The sequence below is a fragment of the Ailuropoda melanoleuca genome, chromosome 13 (assembly GCF_002007445.2).
Source record: "Ailuropoda melanoleuca isolate Jingjing chromosome 13, ASM200744v2, whole genome shotgun sequence".
NCBI classification, from domain to species: domain Eukaryota; kingdom Metazoa; phylum Chordata; class Mammalia; order Carnivora; family Ursidae; genus Ailuropoda; species Ailuropoda melanoleuca.
Genome location: NC_048230.1, coordinates 18,463,426 through 18,490,549, shown reverse-complemented (window position 1 = coordinate 18,490,549; position 27,124 = coordinate 18,463,426).

The following is a 27,124-nucleotide window of genomic DNA, read 5'->3' as shown; positions in this document are numbered from 1 at the left end:
CAAATTTTCCTAATTTCAATATGTTTATTTTTCATGCACGCTGCCTGACCACAAGTAAGCAAGAGAGTTCTGCTCATCATAGCCGCTCAAGCATTAGGTCTTTGGAGTAGCTATCTTCTCAAACACTGCCAGTTGTTTTTCCAGAGGTAAAAAAAAAAAAGCCTAAATGGGTCTTTTATCAGCCTACCACATGATCAAATAAGCAAATTATTGATGTCACTTCTGTTTTCTGGGTACTAAACCGTTTTCTCTCTTATTCATTCATAGTAAATCTTGATCTTTTGATGCCTGGGTGGCTCAGTCAGTTAAGCATCTGCCTTTGGCTCAGTTCATGATCCCAGGATCCTGGGATTGAGTCCTACATTGGGCTCCGTGCTCAGGAGGGCTTCTTCCTCTGCCTGTTGCCCCCCACCCCCAGCTTATGCTTGCTCTCTCTCTCTCTTTCTTTCCCTCTCTGACAAATAAATAAATTTTAAAATCTTGATCTTACCTCAAGTATAACGTTTAACAAATTGTTAACAATTTAAATTTAAATTTCACAAATGAAAAATTTTGTATGTTTGTTGTTTCTCTATTTCCTCCATTGAAATGAAGCCCATCTTTTCTTATACATCTTTACATACTGAATGTTAAGTTCAGAAAAGTTTATGAATTTGTGGGATTTTATATTTCACGAATTAAATAACACATTTAGATTCAGAGATGCTTTTCCAGATTAAGAAATGTATCAATTGCATTAAAAGAGAGCTTAGTACTAGGAAGTCCCTCTTAAAACAAGTCACCATCTGGGTGAGGTCAGAATGAGAAGACCTTTCCTGAATTCAGGAAGGCTGATGGATGGGATGAGTTTGGCCCACGAACTTAACACCCTTGATAGCACTTTTTATCTGCAGAAAATGGATGAAATTTGAAAGTGTGGGTAGGTCCTGACTGTAGTTCTGATCCTCCTGGGGGTAAAAAAAAAAAAAGTACCTTTCAAATTTCCCAAATGTGAAAGTCATGTGGCTACATTTGAATTTTAATTGGATGTTTTCTACAAAGAACATATTCTGCAAGTTAGAGGTTGTTTACAATATTTAGTCATCTGCAGCCAATTTTTGTCTTCTACTATGCTTAGATTCCTTTCCTCCCATGTCTCTTATGAATTGTTTTATACAGCCAAGACCTTTCTTTTCTAATACTGCTGAAGGCCAATGCAAAGCAGAGGCTATTAGAACATTGGTACTAGATCACAAGATGTCTTTCCATATTAGTTCAATCAATCCTCACTTCAGATCTATGATTGTCCTCATATAATGGTTGAGACAACTGAGGCACAAAGAGATTAAATGACTTTACTAACTTTGAAGTCCTAGAGGATTTATGGAAGCAAACTTATCAATTATCCTTTATAATTTTTAGAAAATAAGAAGCAGAACTTTTAACAAATTAAATGTTGCTAATACTGAATTCTCATATATCCCTTTGGTAAGGGATTACATGCTCATAAATTTGATTACATGCTCATAAATTTATTTGATTACAATCAATTTGATTACATGCTCATAAATTTATTGAAGATGTATAAAATTTTGGAAGTACCTTAGTTGAGTATTTCATATATTTTTATGTAATATTCACTTGAAGAAATTTCCATGAAACTTCAGAAAACATAGATTGATAGTACAACCAAAAATTGAGATATGAAGATGATGACAAAGGAAAAAGAAAAGTCTCAAAAGATTTGAGTTTGTCACAAAATTTTTTTTTCAACAAGACGTCACAAAATTCCTAATGGACTTGCTTAATTTAAAAATGTACCCCTTCAGCATATTTTGTTTCATGGGATGCAAAATTGAGTTGTACCTGAGGGTTTTTTTTTTTTTAATATTGAAAAGATACCTAGCTCCTTACCATCAAATGTAGGAAGCCAGTCTAACAGACAGAAGCAATAAATTTAAGTATAAAGGGTCATTTTCCTTCCCTCTATTCAAAAATAGGAGCTCAGAATTAACAATAACCCAAGAGTCAATATTCTAGCTCTCAGTCCTTCATTAGGGCTGGTCTTATTCTGTACTTCTAAAAGAATAGAGAAGTATGTGTCAACTTTTTGGTCTACTTTATTTCACTCTTCCTGGAATGCAAGCCATGAAGAAGAAACAAAACAAAATACTTGGCTGCATTTAGTAGCAATGAGTTAATTCCAAGCAAACCAACCAAACAAACAATACACATTTGTAATTTGTTAAAAAGTAATTAAGTAAGTTAACAACTTACTTAACAAACACTACATAACTGTTAAAACAGTTATGAGCATGCAGTGAAGAAATATGATCGCTGTCTATTCTTGGAAATTTGTTTTTGTTGGGGCAAGGGATTGGTTTCAAGCAGCCGTCCCAAATTTGTCTACATGTTAGAATAACCTAGAATATTTAAAAAGTGATGCCCAAGCTGTGCCCTAGGCCAATTAAGGTAGAATATCTGGGGAATCAATATATACATTTCCATATTTCTTTTTCTTCATGATTATTTTTTCATAGTTATAAATATATTTTTTCCTTCATAATTACTTTTATTAAAGTACACACAATGTTACATTAGTTTTAGTTGTACAACATAGTGATTCAAAAAGTCTGTTCAGGCATCTATATACATATATATATATATATATATTTAAGGTTCAACAAAAATTTATAAAATATAAAACAAAACTCTCTCCAGTCTGGGCTGCATACAAAATAACCACTGTTAACAGTTTAATACAATTTTTAAAAATTAAATAAAGGAAATAAAACTTCCTCGCATTTTTTTTTATACACATACACAAACACACACACTCCCCAATAATTCTCTCATTTTTGTTTTTTAAACAAATATAAAAGTCATGCTTTATATTTTGATCTGAAACTTGATTTTTTTTTTAACATTAGATACCAGGACCATTTTCCTGAGTCAGTACAAAAATATCCACTACTTTCTTTTCATGGCTGTGTAAGATTATGTAGAGATACCACAATTTATTTTGCCATTGCCATAATTATTAGACATCTAGTACACCTAATTTTTTGCCTATTAAATGCAGTAAATTTTCTTTGTTTATATATTCCAAATAACTCTGTAGGATGGCATCCTAGAAAATAGGTTTTATAGGTCCTGTGTATGTACATTAAATAATTTAAGAAATACTAACACATTCCTTTCCAAAAATTTCAGTTTTTAGTCCCACCAGCAGTATATATGAGAACTTGTTTTCCTATGCCAATATCAAGGCTAGATGTTACCAACCTATACAATTTGTGTCAATCAGATTATTAAAAAAAAAGATACAGTTTCATTAATATGCATTTTTTACTTCGTTTTTCATACTTAATTGGCTATTTGTATTTTTCATTTCAATTTCCTCTGTCTTCATTGCCCATTTTACTATTGAATTATTAGTATTTTTCTTACTGATTTTTAAAAAGCACTTTGTGTATTTTTCATTATTTTAATAATAATATTTTTATTATATTATGTTTGTCACCATACAGTACATCCCTAGTTTTCGATGTAAAGTTCCATGATTTATTACTTGCATATAACACCCAGTGTACCATGCAATACGTGCCCTCCTTAATGCCCATAGCCAGCCTATCGCATTCCTCCCCCTCCTCTGAAACCCTCAGTTTTTTTCCCAGAGTCCATAGTCTCTCATGGTTCATTCCCCCTTCTGTTTACCCCCCTTTTCTTTATCCCTTTCTTCCCCTACCGATCATCCTAGTTCTTATGTTCCATAGATGAGAGAAATCATATGATAATTGTCTTTCTCTGCTTGACTTATTTCACTTAGCATTATCTCCTCCAGTGCCGTCCATGTTGCAGCAAATGTTGAGAATTCGTTCTTTCTGATAGCTGAGTAATATTCCATTGTATATATGGACCACAGCTTCTTAATCCAGTCATCTGTTGAAGGGCATCTCAGCTCCTTCCACGATTTAGGTATTGTGGACAATGCTGCTATGAACATTGGGGTGCATATGGCCCTACTCTTCACTTCGTCTGTATCTTTGGGGTAAATACCTAGTAGTACAATTGCTGGGTCATAGGGTGGCTCTATTTTTAACTTTTTAAGGGACCTCCACACTGTTTTCCAGAGTGGCTGTACCAACTTGCATTCCCACCAACAATGTAGGAGGGATCCCCTTTCTCCACATCCTCTCCAACAATTGTTGTTTCTTGCCTTGTCTATCTTTGCCATTCTAACTGGCGTAAGGTGGTATCTCAGTGTGGTTTTGATTTGAATTTCCCTGATGGCTAATGATTTTGAACATTTTTTCATGTGTCTGTTAGCCATTTGTATGTCTTCATTGGAANTCAATTTTTAACTTTTTGAGGGACCTCCACACTGTTTTCCAGAGTGGCTGTACCAACTTGCATTCCTACCAACAGTGTAAGAGGATTCCCCTTTCTGCACATCCTCTCCAACATTTATTGCTTCCTGCTTTGTCAATTTTTGCCATTCTGNCCACATCCTCTCCAACAATTGTTGTTTCTTGCCTTGTCTATCTTTGCCATTCTAACTGGCGTAAGGTGGTATCTCAGTGTGGTTTTGATTTGAATTTCCCTGATGGCTAATGATTTTGAACATTTTTTCATGTGTCTGTTAGCCATTTGTATGTCTTCATTGGAAAAGTGTCTGTTCATATCTTCTGCTCATTTTTTGATTTGTTTATTTGTTCCTTGTGTATTGAGTTTGAGAAGTTCTTTTTAGATCTTGGATACCAGTCTTTTATCTGTGGTGTCATTTGCAAATATCTTCTCCTATTCCGGGGTCAGCCTCTTAGTTTTTTTGACCGTTTCCTTGGCTGTGCAGAAGCTTTTTATCTTGATGAAGTCCCACAAGTTCATTTTTTTTTAAGCTCTATAGGTAATTCCAATATGGAGCCACAGTTGAGATCCACCAGTTTAGTAAGTCTACTCTTAATCCTATATTGATGCTGACATTGCTTTAAAAGTCCCACCAACAACCCCATTATATAATTTACTCTCAGCTCTCCTTCTATGTTATAGAAGACTGTCTGATAAGTGCGGTTATGGGGATTATCTGTATAGAACGATACACAGAGGAAAAACTTTGTTCCTCTAATGAAAAGGTTATTATTAAACTAGTTTGAGGTTCTGTAACAATGATGATGGAGAGTACAGTCATGCTTTCTTTGTAATTGCTTGTTACTTATGACAAATATGCTCTGCTTGGCCAAACATTCCTTTGGTTCCTGTGAATTCACTTCTCAAAGGCTCTGACTTTTGGGCTTTTGTGTTTGTCTCTGCATTTTTCAATTTTAGGAAGAATCCTACTATGTCTATTTGGCTAGAATCAACCATCCTTGACATCTGATCACCCTCAATATCTGATCAGTTTCTTCATCCTTCAGTCTTCGAGGTGATTAATCACTTTGGCAAGAATTTTCTTAGGTCAGTTTAGTCAGGATCCTCCCTCACCTCTGATATAAGTAATTCTCTTAGTAATTTTCCATCCACTGACACCCGCACCCCCACACCCTAGCTTTAAATCCCCATTTTTGCTTGTTGTATTTGGAATTGGTTCCAATCTCCCTTGCCGCCACTGCCAAACCCCATTGTAGCATCCCCTGCCCTGTTCAGATGGTTTGAATAAAGTCTGCCTTACTATTCTTTAACAAATGTCATTAATTCTTTTTTTCAACACTTTTAAGTACATGTGAAACAGCAGCTATATGTTTAGATCTTAGTCTCTGAATTATTCCTTTCTACCAGTCCATTTCATTTCCTTTTAAAATGTATTTTTTTCACAAGTATATGAAACTCAGTTCAACTACATCAGAAACACTAAATTTATGCTAGCTTTACTAATCAAAAGCTCAATGAGTAGGACTCATTCCTGAGCATTTTTCACAAATAATCTGTGTGATATTTATGTTACTAAAATTTGGCTCAGGAGCAAAGCCTGCTTAAATTAAAAAATATATGGATATATTACTTTTAACCAGAAATAAATCTTTTTAATATTTATTTATTTATCCACAGGAATACTACACTAATCAGAAAAGATGGATCTCACCCAATGGAGGTTTCAGAAGACTATCAGTGTTTTAGCCAGGAATAAAACCTACTAGCCAGGAATAAAACCAAGAATTGGATCACAGAGGCTGGAACTTTAAAAGTAAGATGCCATTTTCCTTCTATAATCTCTGATCCATAAAGTTGTATAGTTTCTTTACTTGAGCCGGATTATAGTTATGGCCAAAATAATGGAATATTTGCATTCAGAATGAACTCTGGACACTAATTTATCTGTCAATCCAAACATGAAAAACACATCTTTTCCAATAGGTAACAAGCAGAAAGAAGATAGTGAAGTCACTTATGGGATTGATATTTTCCATTAACATATTGTCATCTCAAACAAGCAGTAGATGGCTTGTTGATACTAAGTTTACAAAGAAGCTGATAATTCAGGAAAACAATGTATTATTGTGGTTTATGATTTATGGAGATATTTTCCCAGTATTCTGTTAGGCTGTGAATCAAAACTATTTCTGTTTGTGTGTATTTATGTGTCTGTGTGTATATGTCGGGGGGGAGGTAACCTATGAAAGGGCATACATGCATACATGCAAAGCTTATGAAACCGGTCATTTAGACACTGGGATTATTTTATGGCTATAAGAGATGTGAACTTCTTCAAATTTAAGGACAATATCTTGTTCATCTTTGCTTTTTCTCCAGAATCTGATAAAGGATCTTGAATTCTAAATGGTCAGTGTATCTATCAGACTTGAAAATAAGTCAAATTTAGATAAGATATAAGTGAGAATATGATAGGTATTATCCCATAAAAATAGTCTTGGTCTGAGATTGAGATTATTCTTTAATCTAGGCTAATAGTGACTTAGTGTATTAATTTTTTTAACCTAAAATTTCTAGTAGATTGTTTAAATTCTCATGTACATAATCCATATTTAACTATACTACCAAAGCCAGAAGCAATGACTATTTCTTACCATTGTTTTCCATATATGTCATTAAGTAAAGAAGAATAAAGAATGTTGAATAGAATTATTATAGGAAATCAAGCTTATGAGGATGTCATTAGTATCCTAAACCGGAACACATTTACAATGCAGATTTTCAGAATGATTAGGCAAATCCTATCAAATTTTAATAGTTCCATAGGGCATATTTAGCCCACTAATTTGAGTTCTGTTAAGGAATACTTTTCTACTAATCAAAACCACAATTTGTCACAAATACTTGGATTCTTCCAGTTCTAAGTTTAAAAAGAAAGAATGAAAGAAGAAAGAAGAAATGAAAAGAAAATCTCCATTTAAATATCAGAAAAGCTTTATAATTTAGATAAATACTTTCCAAACCAAAGAACTATCAGTTAACAAAAACTCTAAGGTTATTGAGAATTCTGGGGAGATGGCAGAGTAGAAGCACTAGGAATCTGTCTCCCCACCTAGATAACAATAGCACTAGCAAAATTGTCTGATATAACTGTTTTAGAACTCTGGAGTCTATTGAAGGCTTGCAAATTCCAGAGGAAGGGTTGGACAGTAAATTGCAGTTAATTTCCACCAATTTCAAGTATTATCACAGTAGCAACTACTCATATTCCACTCTTCAGCCCCCATGGCAAGCAGCCTATGTATGTGTTTCTGGAGCAGCTTTCAGGAACCAGAGTGGGGAAAAATGACCTTGTCCTTCAAATATTGTAAATCAGTACTCTGATCACTGAACTCTAATCTCAGAAGTGCAGATAAAATGATGGACAGCCATTGCTTTTGCATCTCCCTCCACTGATGTAAACCCCTCCCCACCTCCAGCAGAATTGACTTCCAAGGGATTTTGAAGATTGGCACCCTTTTCCCTCCCCTTTCATTTTTTTGTTTCCAAATGTAGATATTTAAAAGCAACTGCAGGGGCACCTGGGTGGCTCAGTCATTAAGCATCTGCCTTCGGCTCAGGGCGTGATCCCAGAGTCCTGGGATCGAGCCCCACATCAGGCTCTTCTGCTATGAGCCTGCTTCTTCCTCTCCCACTCCCCCTGCCTGTGTTCCCTCTCTTGCTGGCTGTCTCTCTCTCCATCAAATAATAAATGAAATCTTTAAAAATAATAATAAAAAATAAAAGCAACTGCATATATGGGGGAAATTAGAAAGTCACACACATGCACAGCAAAAATGCAGGCTCAGAAGACACCTAGAAGGACCTTAAGTTAACAGCTCAGGCTGGTCCTCTGCACAGAGACAGCCTATAACAAAAAAAAAAAAAAAAAAGCAAACACGAAAACATTAGACTCTGGGAAAGGGGAGGAATCTGATTTCTAGAGTTACTACATTATTAGATTCTAATGTCCAATTTCCGAAAACAAGCAAATAAACAAACAAATAAAAATCACTAGGGGTACAAAGAAACAGGAAAGAGCAAAGAACAAAGGTCAAGTCTAAAGAACAAAGGAAAAAAGATTGAAGAGTGAACAGAACCTAAGGGACCTGTGTGATACCATCAGATGGATGAATATTTCACTGTAGAAGTCCCAAAAGAAGAAAGAGAGAGAGGGGAAGAGAGAATATTTGAAGAAATAATGGCTGAAAATATCCCAAATTTGATGAAAGACATGCATATAAATACCCAAGAAGCTCAACAAACTCCAAAATGAAAGTAGAGACCCATAGTGAGACACATCATAATTAAACTTCCAAAAGATAAAGACAAAGAGAAAATCTTTAAAACAGCAAGATACAAGTGATTCATCACATACAAGGGATTCTCAATAATATCATGAGTCAATTTCTCAACAAAAAAGTTGTAGACCAGAAGGCAGTGAGCCAATATATGCAAAGTGCTTAAAAAACAAAACAAAACAACAAAAAACCTTGATCAATCACCTGTATGTGGCAAAACCATCTTTCAAAAGTGTGGGAGAAATTAAATTTGGGAGAATAAACAAAAGCTGAAGGAGTTCATTGTCATTAGGTCTGTCATGAAAGAAATGCTAACAGGAGTCTTGCAGGCTGAAATGAAAGAAACTAAACAGACTTGAAACCATATGGGCAGATAAAGCTGATTTTGTTGTAACAATGGTATATAACTCCACTTTTAATTTTCTATATGATTTAAAAATCTAATACATTTGAAAAGAATTATTAATCTAAATGCTAGTATTATTATAATTTTGGTTTGTAACTCCACATTTTATTTTCTACATAAGTTATGGGACTAAAGCATTGGTTTATATTTTGGGATGCACACATGTATATTTAATTTTGTGACATCTCAACTAAAAGGGGTAGGGATAGAGCTATAAAGGAGCAGAGTTTTTATATCTTATTGAGGTTAAGTATAAATTCATTTTAGAGTATTATAAGTAATACTCTAAATTAAATGTTATCCTCATGATATATGTTAAATGTAATCCTCATGGTAACCAAAATGAAAATAGCTACAGAATATATACAAAAAGAAATGAGACAGGAATATAAATATTTTATTTTATTTTATTTTATTTTTTTTATTTTTTTAAAGATTTTATTTATTTTTTTGGCAGAGAGAGACAGCCAGTGAGAGAGGGAACACAAACAGGGGGAGTGGGAGAGGAAGAAGCAGGCTCCCAGCAGAGGAGCACAATGTGGGGCTTGATCCCAGAACGCTGGGATCACGCCCTGAGCCGAAGGCAGATGCTTAACGACTGAGCCACCCAGGCGCCCCGGAATATAAATATTTTACTAAAAAAAACAACTAAACACAAGATAATGAAGTAATACAGGAAACCAAAGACAAGAAAAAACTATAAAACATATGGAAAACAAATATCAAAATGGCAGAAGAAAGTCTTCCCATATCAGTAAGATTAGCAGAATGGGTTAAATATTAATGATGATAATGCAACTATTTGCTGTCTATAAGAAACTCCAAGACACAAAGAGGTTGGAAGTGAAAGAATGGGAAAAAAAAACATATTCTGTGCAAATAGTAAATAAAAGAGAGCTATATATATATATACCATACTAATACAAAACTATAACTGTACTTTAACTAAAGTTATATACTAACTATAGATACCTATACTAATATAGAGATAAGTATACTAATATCAAATAAAATTAGAAAGAGTTATATGAGAAAAGGAGAGCTGTATGTATTAATAAAAGTTTCAAAACAGCAGGAGGATATGACATTTGTAAGCATTTAAATACCTAAAAGCAGACCACTAAAATGTGGCTCAAATTACTTTAAAAAAAAGAATGAAAGTGCGAACATTAGTTTGGATTCTAAAGAAATATAAAAGATTATAAGAAAGTAGTATGAATAATTGTAAACTAACAAATTGGATAACCTAAACAAAATTGACAAATTCCTACAAATCTTGATGAAACTCATCAAGACTAAATCAGGAAGAAATAGAATATCTAAATAGACCTATAAATAGTAAGGTGATTGGATCAGTAATCAAAAATCTCCTGACAAAGAAAAACCTTGGATCTGATGGCTTTACTGGTGAATTTTATCGAACCGTTGTAGAGGAACTGATAACAATCCTTCTCAAATTTTTTAAGAAATTGAACAGGAAGAAACACTTCCTAACTCATTCTTTGAGGCCAGCATTATTGTGAAACCATAGCAAAGAGATGACAAGGAAAAAAACCATAGAACAAAGTCCCTCAGGGCGCCTGGGTGGCTCAGATGGTTAAGTGTCTGCCTTTGGCTCAGGTCATGATCCCAGAGTCCTGGGATCGAGCCCTGCGTCAGGCTCCCTGCTTGGTGGGGAGCCTGCTTCTCCCTCTCCCTCTGCTGTTCTCCCTGCTTGTGCTCTCTTGCTCTCTATGTCAAATAAATAAATAAAATCTTTAAAAAAATATATTGATGCAAAAAATCCTCAACAAAATACTAGCAAACTTCATGTGGTAGCATATTGAAAGGATTATAAAACATGACCAAGTTGCATTTCTTTTCCTGAATGCAGGATGATAATTGATAAATGTAATAGATGACATTAACAGAATGAGGAAAACACACACCCACACGCAATCATTTCAATTGATGCAGAAAAAACATGTGACAAAATTCAACATTCTTTCATCATAACAACATTCAACAAAGTAGAAGTGGAATGAAACTACCTCAACATAATAAAAGCCATATGTATATATTAAGCCTACAGTGAGCATCATACTCAATGGTAAAATACTGAAAGTTTTTCCTTTGAGATCAGAAGCAAGGCAAGGCTGCTCATTTTTGCCACTTCTATCTGACATAGTATTGAAAGTTCTAGCCATAGCAATTAGGTAAGAAAAATAAAGCCATCTGAATTTAAAAGGAAGAAGTGAAATTATCTCTGTTTGCAGATGTGGGAAAACCTAAAGATTCCACAAAAAAAATTGTCAGAACTAATAAGTAAATTCAGCAAAGCAGCAAGATACAAAGTCAATACATGAAAATCCATTGCACCTCTCTACATTAATAATGATAGGGCAAAAAGGAAATCAAGAAGACAATTCAATTTATATTAGTATCAAAAAGAATAAAATACTTAGGAATTGAGTTAATCAAGGAGGTGAAAGACTTACACAACAAAAAATACAAAACATTACTGATTATCCAGCCATCAGAGAGGATGAATACCTACCATTTACTTTGAGGTGGATGGAACTGGAAGGTATTATGCTAAGTGAAATAAGTCAATCAGAGAAAGAAAATTATCATATGGTCTCAATCATATATGTGGAATATAAGAAATAGTGTAGAGGATAATAGGGGAAAGGAGGGAAAACTGAATGGGAAGAAATAAGAGAGGGAGATAAACCATGAGAGACTCTTAACTCCAGGAAACAAACTGAGGGTTGTGGAAAGAGAGGTGGGATGGGGAAACTGGGTGATGGTCATTAAGGAGGGCATGTGATGTGATGAGCACTGAGTGTTATATGCCACTAATGAATCATTGAACACCACATCAAAAACTAATGATGTACTATATGTTGGCTAATTGAATTTAAATTTAAAAAAATTTAAAAAACTTAAAAAGTAGACACATCACATATAAATGAATTGGAAGACTTAATATTGTCAATACTACTCAAAGTAATCTAAAATTCACTATAATCCCTATCAAAATATCAATGATATATTTAAAAGAAACAGAAAACATCTATTCTAAAATTCATATGGAATCTCCAGGGACCTCAAATAGACCAATGGAATAGAATAGAGAGCCCAGAAATAAGCCCTTATATATATGGTCAAATGATTTTTAACAAGAGTCCCAAGACCATTTAGTGGGACAAAAGACAGTCTTTCAACAGTGCTCAGAAAACTAAATAACCACATGCAAATGAATGAAGTGGAAGTCTTGGCTCATACAAAAATTAACTCAAAATGAACCAAAAAACCTAAGTGCAAGTTTTAAAACTATAAAACTCTTAGAAGGAAATATAGAACAAAAGCTGTACAACATTGGATTTGACAGTGGTTTCTTGTATATGCAGCAAGGGTATAACAATAAGAGAAAAAACAGAAACTTTGAAAAATTTTTTTAAAAAAATGTATTAAAAGATACTCTCACTGTCAACAGAGTACAAAAGCAACTCACAGTGAGATAAATTATTTGCAAACCATATATCTGGTAAGGGATTAATATCCAAAATACATAAACAACTCCTAAAACTCAACAACAAATAAACAAATAGTCTGAACCAAACATGAGCAAAGAGCTTGAATAGACATTTTTCCAAAGGAGAGACAAATGTCCAGTAAGAACATGAAGAGATACCCAATGTCACTAATAAACAGGGGAATGCAAATAAAAAATGGGATACAACCTCACACCCATTAGGATGGCTAGTATAAAAAAAAAAGAAAGAAAGAAACAGAAAATAACAAGTGTTGGTGAGAACATAAAGAAATTGGAATCCTTGTAAACTGTTGGTGGGAATGTAAAATGCTATAACAACTGTGGAAAACAGTATGGCAGTTCCTCAAAAAATGAAAGAATTATATGATCCTGTAATTCCACTTCAGGGTATACACTCAAAAGAATGAAAGCTAGGACTCTAAGAGATATTTGCACACCCATGTTCATAGTAGCATTATTCACAATAGCTAAAATATGGAAGCAACTCAGTGTTCATTAAAGAATAAATGGGTAAGCAAGATGTGGTAAATACATGCACTGAAATATTGGTTAGCCTTAGAAAGGAAGGAAATTCTGACATATGCTACAAAATGGATGAAGCTTGAGGACGTTATGCTAAGTGAAATAAGCCAGCCACAAAAAGATAAATGTTGCATGATTCCATCTAACGAAGTTCTTAGAGTAGTCAAGGTCATAGAGACAGAAAGTAGAAAGGTGGTTGCCAGGGACTGAGGGGAAAGGAGGAAGGAGTAATCGTTTAATGAGTTGAGTTTTGGTTTTAAAAGATGGTAAGAGTTCTGGAGTTGCATGGTGAAGATGGTAGGGCAACATTATTATTGTTTTTAACACCACTGAACTGTACTCTTAAAATGGTAAAGATGGTAAATTGTGTATGTATTTTACCACAGTAATTTAAAAAACTCGACATTCATCCAGATGCTTCATTGATTGATTCATTATCCACCTACATTTTCTGTTCATCGTTTCCTGTGATTGAATTGATAATAGAAAACTCTCCTTTCCTGAACTTTTTCTGTGCTACCCTTTATGCCCCTCTACCACCTGAATTCAACTCATTTATGTCATTGTGAACTTGAAGTCAATTACGTAAAAATTCATTATATGTTCTAGAGAATTAATACAAAGTATTTTATAAAACTATCCCAAATTGTAACTGTACATGTAAATGTCTTCTTAAATGGCAGTTGACTAACCTCAATATCATTTTTCTTCTACTATAATCAAAGGAGATCAGAGAATATAATGTCAACTAGGAATCTGTTTTTATTGTGTTCTTTCTATAGATTTGTTTCAAAGCAGTTGCATTCTTTGGTACTATGAAGTGCAGTTCAAATTAGTTTATAGTTTGAGTTACAATACTCTACAGTTTTGTACAACTTTGCCAAATTCATAATAGCTAATTATACCTAAAGTCTAAGAATTAAGCAATATACCTGTTCTAAAATGAGCCTATCACTTTTATATTAAACAAAAGTGTCTGGCATTTTAACTAAGTGCTGCTCATCTCTACATTTTTATCTCAAACACTGTAATATTAGTAATAGCTAATATTTATGGAGCTTTAATTACATGTCAGAAACTATCAAGAGGTTTAGATTCATATCTAATTTAATTTAAACTTTGTAACAAACCTGTGAGAAAATGTCATTATTATCTAGCATTTTAGGATAAGGAAACCAAAGCTTGGGCAGGTTTAGAAACATGTTCAAGGTTTTAGGTAGTAAGTGGGAGAGCACAGATGCTAATCAAAGCATGTCCACTCAGCTACAACATTCATTCAAATTAATCATCTTAACCTGTTCAGTAGCTACATTTGTGATCTATTCCTAACCTTTCCAAAAACATTTTTAGAATGTTCTTTTTTGGTACTAAATTTATCCTTGGCTTGATTTTATTTTGCCATCTATATTCCTCTCTTTCCACCAAATTTCTTAAAGTATTTTAAATTGTATGGATTTTCTATGATAACTAAGTTTTTAGTAAATGAGGAACAATATAAATAAACAAATAAGAGCAAACTTTGGAAAGATAATCATTGAAAGAATTACTCAAAATGGTGTAGGAAACTACCTCCAAAGGAAAGAAGTGTTTACTTGGAGTAGTTTGATGTTTATGAATTCCTGAGGTCCAACTTAGACATTCTCTGGGGGTTGAGAATGCATAGCTGAGTATCATGTCCCTAGGGGTTCTGCACTAACAATCCCAAGATAAACACAGGGTTTGAAAGAAAACATATTTAAAACTAATTTCTGTCCATATAATTTATATTCTGGGTTGAATAGAGAGGTAGGTTGCTAGTAGCTACAAAATGTTCCAGGCAGAAAGTGTTGAGTGACTTCCTTGCTTGGCTGTTGATGTTACATAAGTTTTGAATTAATGGATGTCTGTGCTTTAGTGTTAATTATGAAAACCCGAGCTCCTGGCTGAGAAATTTGACTGCCTTTATTTTAAAATAAAATTTTGCCTAGAGGAATAAAATTTCATCTCCCTGAGATGAAAATCATTGTTGGCTCATTGCCTGATGCACTGTATGAAGGAAAGATGAGACTGGGAAGAGAAGGACAGTATACACAATTGAGATAAGAATATTCAGAGACAATATTTTGAAACAGTCTGATTATTGTTCAGTATGGGTTAATATGACAGAATACGCATAAAAACAAATCTACAGCCTCACTGATAGACTAGAAGGGTTGCCACAATCACATTCATTAGAAATTCGGGGAAATTAAAAAGCAAATGGAGTAAGATTAATGGTGAAATCTAACAGAATTAAGGAAGGTAGCAAAAGAGGAGGCCTTCAAGAGCAATAATGCTATTCCACAGCACAGAAATTCTCAGGAATAGCTCCTCCAAGATACCCTAGAGCAAAAGCCAGGGGGAGAAAAAAGAGGGCCGTGAACAGTCAACCAGGTAATTATATTTCATCAATCCTTAGCTTTAGAATTTTTCACATGTTAATATTTATTTAATAATCTAAAAGTGTCTTACAATCATGCAATGTCAGTTGGCAGCAATTTTTGCTTGTAACTGTTCATGAAATAATGATACATTTCATCACTGATGTTTTTGTGGTCTGTGTCCTATGAGATACAATGAGTGGGGGAACTGCAGCCCAGCTAACTATCTCCTACAGCTCAGAGCTGCTACTACTAGTATTTGCTTCCAGGTAAAACCCAAGAGTACACTTTTTTTTTTGCTTTCTTGTTTGTTTTGTTTGTTTTTCTTTTTTAAAACTGGGATATCACAAGAGATCAGCTTCTAGATTGGCCATTGTAGTCGAAGATGATAGTGTTTGGAGGTAATTGATATCTATAATAAAAGGCAAAAAGTCTTGAAAATGGCAGAATATATTGAAAAACCCTACTCTATCCCAGATAAACCTTTATCTTCCACTCCTTTTCAGAACTATCATTCAAGTGTGCAGGAAAAAGTAAAGATATGTTTTGATATAGAAACCTTTTAAAAATTTTACTACTATGAACTGTGTGAAAGAATTTATAGAAAATATTCTCTAAGTGAAAACGAACGTTAGAAGTGTAGAAAAATTAATATGTAGATGAGAGTGCTGAGCAGAAAAGTAATAATATTATAGGTGGGTATAAGTAATTATCAGTATGGCAGCTATGAGCATTGGTGTACTTGTTAAGAAATGATTTGTAGGAAGGAAAAGGCAAATATAAAAATAACCTGAAAATAACGTTCATGGAGGTTTTATATAAATAACAGTTTGGAAGAGGAAGTGAGCAAATGAAAATGTCCAAAGGATATTGTGTCATTTGAAGGGTGATAATTGATAACAATATTATTTTGATACTGATTAAGCAATATGTTTATACTACACGTTTTTAAATGATGTAAATGTAACCACAGAAAGAATAGAAATAGTATGCAAAATATTCAACATGGCTAGCAAACTTTTTGAGACAACTATGGAAAAAAAAGAGATCTCAATCCAACTTGGGACAGAAAAGAAATAACAATAGAGCATATGAAAAGTAGATGAAAAAGAAAATATTCAGATGAGACAAAGTGTAGTTTTCTGTGTCAGTGTATGGACAGACAGAATGGTTCAATGAGTGAGTTTGGAGGCTCTTCTCTTGTTACCAAAGAGCTATGTGGAACTGATGGCTCTCCTTATGCAAACCAAGTCTTCCCTTTTCCCAGTGGGATCTGGCATGGAGAGGATCCCTGCATATTTTCAACATCCCGTAGCTCTGAATGGACTAAGACACCATCTCTGTGGTGTATTAATCCTGTGAGTATCCAAAGCTCTTTTGTTTCATTACTTGTCCTTGTCCAACAACATCCCTTGATAAAACTATAGAAAACAGTGATGGGGTGGAAGCAATGTAGGTTTAAAAAGTCAGAAGTTCTGGAGCACCTGGGCGGCTCAGTCAATTTAAGCATCCAACTCTTGATTTGGCTCAGGTAGCATAAACATGTCTCAGGGTCGGAGAATTGAGCCCCACGTCTGGCTCTGTGCTCAGCATGGAGTCTGCTTGTCCCTCTACCTCCCCACACACCTGCTCTCATGCTTTCTCTCTCTCTCTCTTTCTAAAATAAATAAATTAATATTTTAAAAAATGTATCAGGAGTTCTGTATTCAGAACTTTGATGGGCCATTTAAGAATTCTATGACCCAAAGTTCATCATATAAGCTAGGATTCACTTTATCATGATCAAAGTGAAAGTAACAATATATGTCTACGAGGATGAAGATAACTTATACGATATTGATTTTCACAGAGTTTAACAACCTGGAAAATAAATATCGATTGATAGAAACACAAATCCCCAATATATTCTAAATTTCATTGTAAATTTACTTATAGACTTAATTCTAGATGTTGGAAAAGAAAGGAGGACAGAAGCATTAAGTCAAAATGACTGTCACACAGAAAGGCTGATGTTGCTGGGGAATGGTAGGCAGAATTTTAAGGTGGCTCAAGATTCATGTCCCCTGATGTGTAATCACCTCCTCTTGAGTATGAGGGGATAGTAGTTCCTTTGATTACATTAGGACATATGACAAAGGTGATGTCAGAATTACTCCCATGGTTATGTTGCTACATAATATTCCATGTTAGTAGCAGATTGGATAGTCATTTCTCTGTTGGCTTTCAAGAAATAAGATGGCATATCATAAGGGAGAGAGGCAGAGGGAGAAACAAACTCCCCACTGAGCTGGCAGCCCGATGTGGGGCTCAATCCCAGGACCTAGAGATCATAAACTGAGGTAAAGGCAGACACTTAACCATCTGAGCCATGCAGGTGCCCCTCAGCCCACACTTTGAACTCAGCATGGTATAATCATGAACAGAGGACCAGCTAAACTGGAATTCTGACCCACATAACTGAGATAATAAATCTGTTCTTTGTAAGTCACTAAATTTGTGGTATTTATGCAGTAATTGAAAAATATATAAGGACTTAAGGTAAAATGATGCCTGGAAACTATGAACATTCTCAGAGTGGCATCAGGAAAAATGGATAACAGGACCTGGGCAGATAAATTACTTTGAGAACCATCAGTCAGTAGTAAGTCTGAATATATTTGAGACCCCTACCCGTACCCAGGTGTTGAAGCTGAAACTTGATGTATATGGACTAAGGAAGTAAGTAAGTCTAATGAAAAATAAGAGACAGTGAAGACAATAACAGAATTGACTTAGGTAAAATGGTGATCAAATTGCCTCATGAATAAAGATTTGCTCTAGACATGTCTCCATGTTAAAAAAAAAAACAATGAGGATTAACTTGTTCTTTAAAAAAATAAGATTTTTCCAAAGGATTTCTTGTACAGGTATAGTTTCTCTGTATTTTTTTTTTCACAGAGCACTGTAAAAATAAATTTTAAACTATACTTTTGAAGCTGCATTAAGTTTGGTCATATTGTTTGGAATGATACACTGTTATGTCCATTTGATAGTTGACTATCAGATCAAATTGGGGAGGATAAATACATACGATAAATCATGTGATTTCACTTCCTCACGTGTCACAGTTAATGAAATCTTCAGATTAGGGTTTCTTGGCCCTATAAACCTCCAGAAGAGGGTAGAAAGCAGAAGCATTGTTGGAGCTGAGCACCAACTTTAGGCAGTAGTTTTGGATTGTGTAAGCCCCTTGGAGAACTATGAGGCTGGAGAGTCTTTTCATCTGAGTTGACAGCCTGGAGTCCCGAATAGACAAATTTATGAATAGCATAATAGAGTTCTGGGAAATCTTTTCTTCGTTCCATGTACTGTGATTACAGCCCCCTAAAAGAGACAAGTTTTTACTCTTACTTGTCATCCCCAGGTGCCTGTGGAAAGTCTCACACATGGTAGAAATCAAGTAATATTAACCAAACTACGCTAAGTAAATTTATTGAATATACATAATCTAGTTATTTGTGATATTGATCTATGACATGTCCTTCAAAAGCTGGTTCATATCCCATATTGCCCAGGAATCTTTACATGATTGACAGCATAATTCTCATTTATTATGCCCTTAGGACTTTCATTATCAATTTGTTCTATTTAAATGTGTATTTCCCACATGTTCCCATGGGCTAGCATTTTCTCTGTTTCTTGTATTCTATTATGTTCTCCCCAAAGCCAGATCCTGTGTCTCTCAATTCATTTACCTGTCCAGATTGCCTTGGTCAAGCACCTGTTCACAGGAGGCACAGGATCAATATTTTTTCCAAGTGACTAATACTTGCCAGTATTTGTGATTGTTGTATTTCATCTTGGTTTAAATCCCATAGTAGGTATATTTTCTTCTGACTTAAGCTTCAGCAAAACAGATGGCAAGCGTCTGCACATTGATCTCTCTTGAGGTGGCAGAGTGAAACACTTTGGTTGTAGAAAAAATTGTTTAGAAGCTTCTCAATTGACCCCTTTGTGTACCAAATCGACATTTTGTGCAGCTAGTTTTATCTTTGCTTAAACTAGTATTGATCAAACTATCAAAGATTGTGTTATAGTTTGAACAGCTGTTCTTGAAGTACCACCAAAACTAAGAGTTTGCATTTAAATCTTTAAATCAATCCACATCTTGTTGGCTATCGCAGAGTTTAGATGATAGGAAACTTGATTAATTTTTTTTCAATCTTATTTACCACAAGAGAAGCTTTAACGGTATTTGAGCACTCTACATTTTTTCTCATTCACTGTTCAGTTTATTATACCTTCTACCATTCATTCCTACCCTTTGACCCCTTCCTCTACAGAAATGCAGTTTTCTAAGAACCATTGTTTAGATGAGGAATCAGCACTGGTAAATGCTTTGTGAAATATTGAAGGGCTCTGCTGGAATCTAAGGCTGATGTACCTTAATCACACATACACAAAAGAAACAAAAAACATTCTGAGAAAACTTGTAGGATACCTTGAAACAGCTTAAAATAAGCTTTATTACAAGACGGGTGATTAAATTATTACATGAGAAATTAGAACTTGAGCTATTTGCAGTGAGGACATTCTTAAATCTCACTGCTGAGAAATGAGTAGGGTTTTAGCAGAGATTTGGAAAGCTTTTAGGCTTCTGTTTCTCGGGTAAGCCTAGGAAAGACTAGCTTTCAGCTGAAAATGGGTCACAGCAAGAGAATAGTATTAATTACAGCTAAACCCTCCAGAGAACTCTGCTACAAGGCTACAGATATGAAGGTTAAAACAAATTCCACAGATTTGCAAAATTCTTTATTTATGCTTAAACAGATTCAGAAGCACTCTTAGCATAAATCAAGCTCTGGAGTTACCTCCACCTAAAAAAATACAACAAGCATTTAGTGTGCCTCTCCTTGATCTTACATGATTATTGTAGGATTATCATTTTTTAAATATTTGTTCTGCATATGTTTATCTTTACAATTATTTGCCATCAAAAACTTGATTGTTGATGAAGCTATATTAGGTTATTAATGGAGGTAGGAGATTAAAACTCCCAAACCTATTCCCAGAATCTGTGCCACTTGAAGATTTCAGTAGATTTAATAATGCTCAGAACTTTCTTAATCACAGATATTTGCTATAAAGTGTGGGGCAGAAAATAATTCCCATATATTTCTATCTCCCTTCTTATCAATATAAGGCTGCCTTGCTAATATGCCTTCTGCAGGGCTTGAAATTTCCAGCCTGGACCATTATTAATCAGCCACAGCATACTGTGGGTTAGTTTATCAAACCATGACAGAATGAGTATGGAGAGGAAATACTAAATGAGATGGGGAGCTGAGGGAAAGTGATGAGAGCAGGAGGTCAGGATGGCTTCAGGAGGGGCATGGAAGAATGTAGACGAAGAACTTATCACAATCAAGAGAAAGATCTGAAAGTTTAGGGACATTTTGTGAATTTTGTATCCCAGTGATGGTGGGTCACTAATTCATTTAATGAGTGAGATAGGATGCTGACCCTGATGGTCAGACTGTTGAATAGAACAAAATATTGACCCATTTGTTCCTGACTTTTGAATGCCCTGCTAGACATTCAGAAAACGTTTACCTGAGCCGATCTGTATTCCATTTTATAAAGACATGTTTTGGTTTTTTTGTCCATGGTTTTACTATACAATGAACTTTGCAGGAGAGCAGTGGAAGTCTAAGTCAAATGTTAATTTGAGCTCCAGAATTGTTCACAATTTCAGAAATACATGTCACTGGTGGTGATAATGATGTTTGTCGTTTTGTTTCACAAATATACCTATCAGCCTGTATTTGTAGATTCCACACTGTTGGCAAATTTACATAGATGTGTTAATCCTCTCCTTCATTGTGACTTCTAGTGTAGCCATCCTCAAGGTTTTACCTATTGATATATAGTTTATTATAAATTACTTTCATTTTATTTATCCCCTATAATTTTAATTAAGGCATTAAAATTAAATGTGAATATAAATGATATTATGGATTTAATGCAAGATAATGAAGATAGCTTTATTTACATATATGTGTTATAAGATAAGAACATTGCACAGGGTAAGGTGGAAGAGAATGACCTTGGAATATGGGAAGGGCCTCAGGAAGGCCTTTGAGAAAGAAGAGAATGAAGGCCCTGAGGACATACTTTCTTTAATCACTGACAGCCCTAGTACAAATTCAAGTACAGATAAAATATTTTGATAGAATCAGAAAAAGGGACAAGCCAATAAATTGATTGATTAATAAATTCATTTAGGCATATAATAAATATGAAACTATAAGACTGTAGTAGGGGTGGAGACTCACAAAAGAATGAGTCCCTTATCCCCCAAATCAAGTAACTCTGGTAGGAGAAAGAGATGCATATATAAATTATTCCAAGACAAGGAGGCAAGTTCAACTCTACATGTGAGGGGATCTAATCACGTGTGGAGGAAAGGTGAGCTGGGGAAGACGTCTCAGAGGAGATGGACTGATTGGAACTTAATTTACTGGTAAGATCTGGCAAGCCAAATGATGCTGAGAGGGAGTGTTGAGCAGTCCCGGGGGAGAAAATTGTAACCAGTTACAAAACCCAGGGGAAGACTCCAGCTACATGGAAGATAGCAAATATCATCACTATAAAGACCACCAGGGATAGAAGTTCAAAGGCTTTTGCCCACTGCATCTTGGTATTGCAGTCACTTAGGAAAACACAATGTAGTCAGGCATGGGTGACACAACATGTTACTTGTATTTACTTACATAGAGAAAAAACAGAGCAAGATCAGTTTAATAGTGGACATTGGTACCCTGTGGCCAGCATGAATCTCCAGGCCATCAATGCAAGGCAGGTTGCCTACATGCAGCCTTCTGCTGCTGTGATAGAAGGATCCCAACCCTCACCCATGGAATACGAAGTACTGGAAACTGAAGATGTGTCTGAGTGCCACTGACATACATGCTTAAACAGAAAAAAATGAACACTCACTGAACATGTAACAAGAAAAGATGTTCTCACACAAGGTGATAAGCCTGGCACAGGCTGTATGGGCTCTTCGTTTCTTGGTAAAGGTGTGTTCCTATCTCAAGACTCAATCTTAATGTAGCCAAGGAGGGATCATGAAAAGACTGCATGAAATGAGTGCTTTTCCCAACAGGGAGGCATTGGATTGTTGGCAAAGAGAAGTATAGAGAAGGAACAAGTAAAAGAATATGAACAAGATATATGTGTGGAAAATCTCAAGAAGCAGCTATCATCTGTGAGTCAGGAGAAAGGCAGGGACTGGATCTTTGAGGACCGTAGTAATTATGTAAGAACTGTAATATTTTTTTATAGAATAGAAGATACTTTTTGAGAAATCTCTTTGAGGTAGCTGTGAGGAGGAAGGTGTTGAGGCAGATAGGAGAGGAGACAAAGGATAGTGGATACATTACTGCACTAATTTGATAGAGAATGAAGAACTATAATAGGGCAATAGGACCACTACCCATGCACCATCAACAAGGTTCTGCATTGATTGGTCTGAGTTGGGTACCGAGTATTGGAATTTTTTTCTAAGCTCCTCAGGTAATTATGATGCCTAATAAAAGTTAAGAAGCATTGAATTAGATAATTACTTAGAATAAATCAATAGGACTTGTCTAATTGGAAAAGAGAATGAAAGAGAAAGGAAACAAGGAGACATCTAGGATTGTGCCCAGAGTCCTATTTTGGAAAAATCTGCAAATGGTGATGTTATTAATTCAACTAGAAGAGGTAAGAGATTGAATAACCTGAAGGGAAAAAATAATGCATTCCAAATGAGCATATTGAGTTCAGGGTTCCCATAGTATATCTGAATGTTGATGGTCAGCAGGCAAGTGAATGTAACAGTTCAATACTTTGCAAGTTAATATAAAAGGTCAGTACTTTGAAAAAGATGTGCAATTTGAAGGTATAAATTTTAGAGTCATCAGTGTCTTGAAGGGGAGGTTAAAAACACCCCAATGCGTATTGTTCTTCAGGGGCAGGGTGTGAATGAGAAAGGCAGGAGACCAATGATGGAAATCTACACTGTATCGGCATTTCAGGAATGAATAGAGGAAAACATGCCAATGGAAGAGGCCAGCAGGAATGCTAAAGAGACTTAATAAGACTTAGGAAAGTGTAGAGCCGTGAAAGCCAAGGAAGAACAGATTTTCAAGATATTATTTGCTGCAATGAAGAAATGATATAAGTTCAGAACAGTAAAGTGTTAATTAGTCTTAGACTAGGGGGCCATTAGTAACCTTAGAAAGGTACTTTTCAGGGCAGGCCAGCTTGATAGAGTGTGTTGAGGAGTGAAGGAGTGATGAGAAGTAGGGAGAGTGATTACAAATTTTTGTTTTGTAAAATAATTAGGGCAAGAATGTGTAGAGAGCTAAATAAAATTATACCTTAATTGAAAAAAATTTTTAAAGTTTCCCCTTTCAAAACATTGTTTAACATAGATATTGAAAATATTACATATTTTTAATATTAATATTTTAGGATTTCAACATAGCTAGTAATTGAGGAGCTGAGGTTTAGATATCAGTTCTGTCTGATTCCAAAGTATTTCTTCTAGTCTTTCATATCCATCTCAGTTTAAGAAGCTCATGAACATCATTCTATAATCTCAATCAAGAACAAGAAATCTGCCAAAATTATGAAGTAACTAGAAAGCCTTTGTAACTAAAAGTCAAAGACTATCCAAAAAACTCCACAGAGTTGTGCTTGGTATTTCTTGGTTGTACTTACTGTGTAATCATTTATATTTCCCTATACATTTCCCCTTGATAGATACCATCATCCGTAAACCATCATCTCAATGATGACAGAGTAATGGGCCCATTGATTTTGACTGGTACTCACTATAAAACAGGCTTATCTGGAAACTTGCTACAGCAGTACTGAGTTAACAGACTTTCTGTCCTACTTTTAGATATTAGACATCAGACATCAATTGAACACATCAGGATTGTTAATAATATTTGTCATACCAACTAAACTGTTGAGTCTTAGAGATGTAATGCAACCTGTGTAAGACTCAATTTTCCCAATTTTTAAAAAATGAAAGTGTTATTCTTTAGCTGATGCCTTCAATTAAAAAATGCAACAAATCTATGAGTTATCATGAAGTTGTGTGATCAGAGATGGTAGTTGTGGGAGTAATTAAAAACATAAAATCTATTGGATATTTGTTTTAGCTAGTGTCCCTTACTGATCTTGGCTGTTCTTAGAGATAGTTTAAAAGCCCCCCTATTATTTGATAAGCATGATACATATTTGTTAGTTACTATTTAGTTCCAAAGTCCCCATACTAGTGTAGTCCATCCTCTGTAGTTTCTTGATTGTTGGCTAGTTTATTTCTTCTTTGGTTTATACACTTATTCAGGAGAAATTATTCTGGTTCTCAGATATTATGCTAGGTGATTTGAAGAAGCTACAAAGGTGGAATAAGATCCTTTCTTTCATGCAAGAAAACACTTGTTAAAATAATTTATCAGGCACGAGAGATTTATAGTGCAATACAGAATGTAGTAAACACTTTAAGACAAGTATAAATATAGTGATACAAATGCTCTTTGAATTAACACAAACTTATTGAGCACTGCTATGAATAAGGCATTGTTTCTAGGTTCTTGATATTCCCAGTATAGTCCGTGTACCTGCAGCCTTGACTATCCCTTGAATCTTGTTAGAAATATAGAATCTCAGGTCCAGATGTAGCCATATTAAATTAGAACCAATGTTTTAATATAATCCCTAGATTATTGATATATTCATTAAATCTTCTAAACACTGGCCTTGGCGCTCCTGGGTGGCTCAGTTGCTTAAGTGTCTGACTCTTGATTTTAGCTCAGGTCATGACCTCAGGTCCAAAAATTGAGCCCAGCATCAGGCTCCATGCTCAGTGGTAGTCTGCTTGAGATTCTCTCTCTCTCCCTCTGCCCCTTCCCCTTGCTTATGTGCCCCCCTTAAATATATAAATAAATCTTAAAAAAAGAAAAAAAAAGAAACCAGTTCGATTTTTCTCAAAGTGGAATATTAGGACCACCTACAACAGAATCCTGGCTTCTGGGATCCTACACCTAGGAATTCTCTTTCAATAGGTTTGCAGTGGAACCCTGGATCTTTATTGAAATGAAGTTTCTCATGTGATTTTTACATTTGGTTTGAGAACCACTGGTTTGGGCATGGGGGTTGCAAAGCTGGGGATTTAAAGAAATTGGCATAAAATTGGGAAGGTCATTGAGGCCAAGCATAGCTAGATTTGTTTGGATCCCAAAAAAAAAAAAAAGTTTGGATGGAGACAACCATTCAAATGTGTTTTGATCATTGCAATACAGGCATCTTGAAGCAAGAGATTTATATTATAAAGTCTTCTGTTTGACCATAGAGAAGTTCTGGTTGGATATATCTAAAGCATTTATTTGGGATCAAAATATGTTTTATGCTGGTGCATTAGTTTCCTAGGGGTGCCATAACAAATTACAATAAACTAAGTTCATAGTTCCACAGTATAGAAGTCTGAAATCAAGGTTTTGGCAGGGCACTGCTCTCTCCAATGACTCCAAGCAAAAATTCTTCCCAGAAGCCTCTGAGACTTCCGATGGCTGTTGGCAATCCTTGGCATTCTTTGGCTTGGAGATTCTTACTGCAATCTCCACCACCATCTGCATATGGCCTTCTCCCCTGGAGTCTTTCTGTGTTCATATTTTTTCCTTCTAATGAATACATCAGTCATATATTTGATTTAGTATGACCTTATATAAATTTTATCTAGTATGGCCTTATATTAATTTTATTATATCTGCAAAGAATCTATTTCTAAATAAAGTAACACTCATAGTTTTTGGTGAAAAGGAGTTTTGAGGGGACACTAACTCAGTATAGCTGGTATTCTAATGAGAAATATGCAAAGACATGTAAGTGGCAAATCACTTTGATACTGTTAATCTTTTCTTTGCAAAATGCAATTTACTAACACACCTTGTGTATCAGAAAATTTGTGACAGAATTGTGATTTCGCTAATAATCGTCAAAAATAAGTAAATGATGCTTATTTTATATTGGTAGATAAAATTTGTCCCCATAACTTTTCCATATGGTTGTAGGAATCCTATGTTTTAGCAATCATTACCTCTATCTTTGTATTCACATTCAATAAACTATCATGTGCAGGTTGTAGATTAGAAATGAAGAAAGTTTAGCCTGATTATATGGTTGCTGCTTCTGGCTATTCTGAAAGAAAGTTAATATATCCTCATAACAAGGATAGGCTAATGAAGAAAACATTTCTATCAGCTTAGTTTATTCTTGTCTTTCACATGATGAATAAACTGTACTAGACTGCATACGATGTTTCAAAATAACATGATTAGCTATAATTAACCCATTAATGAGCAAGTGAATTCACCCATTCCACAGGTTACAGGACAATTACAAATTACAGAGAGTCTACTATTCTAGATAAATAATGCATAGGCATAGTAAATACTTGTTGATATAAAAGACACTGAAATATATGATAGGATAGTTCTTGCTAGTGAGAAGTGGTAGACAGTGGATAATAAAGTAA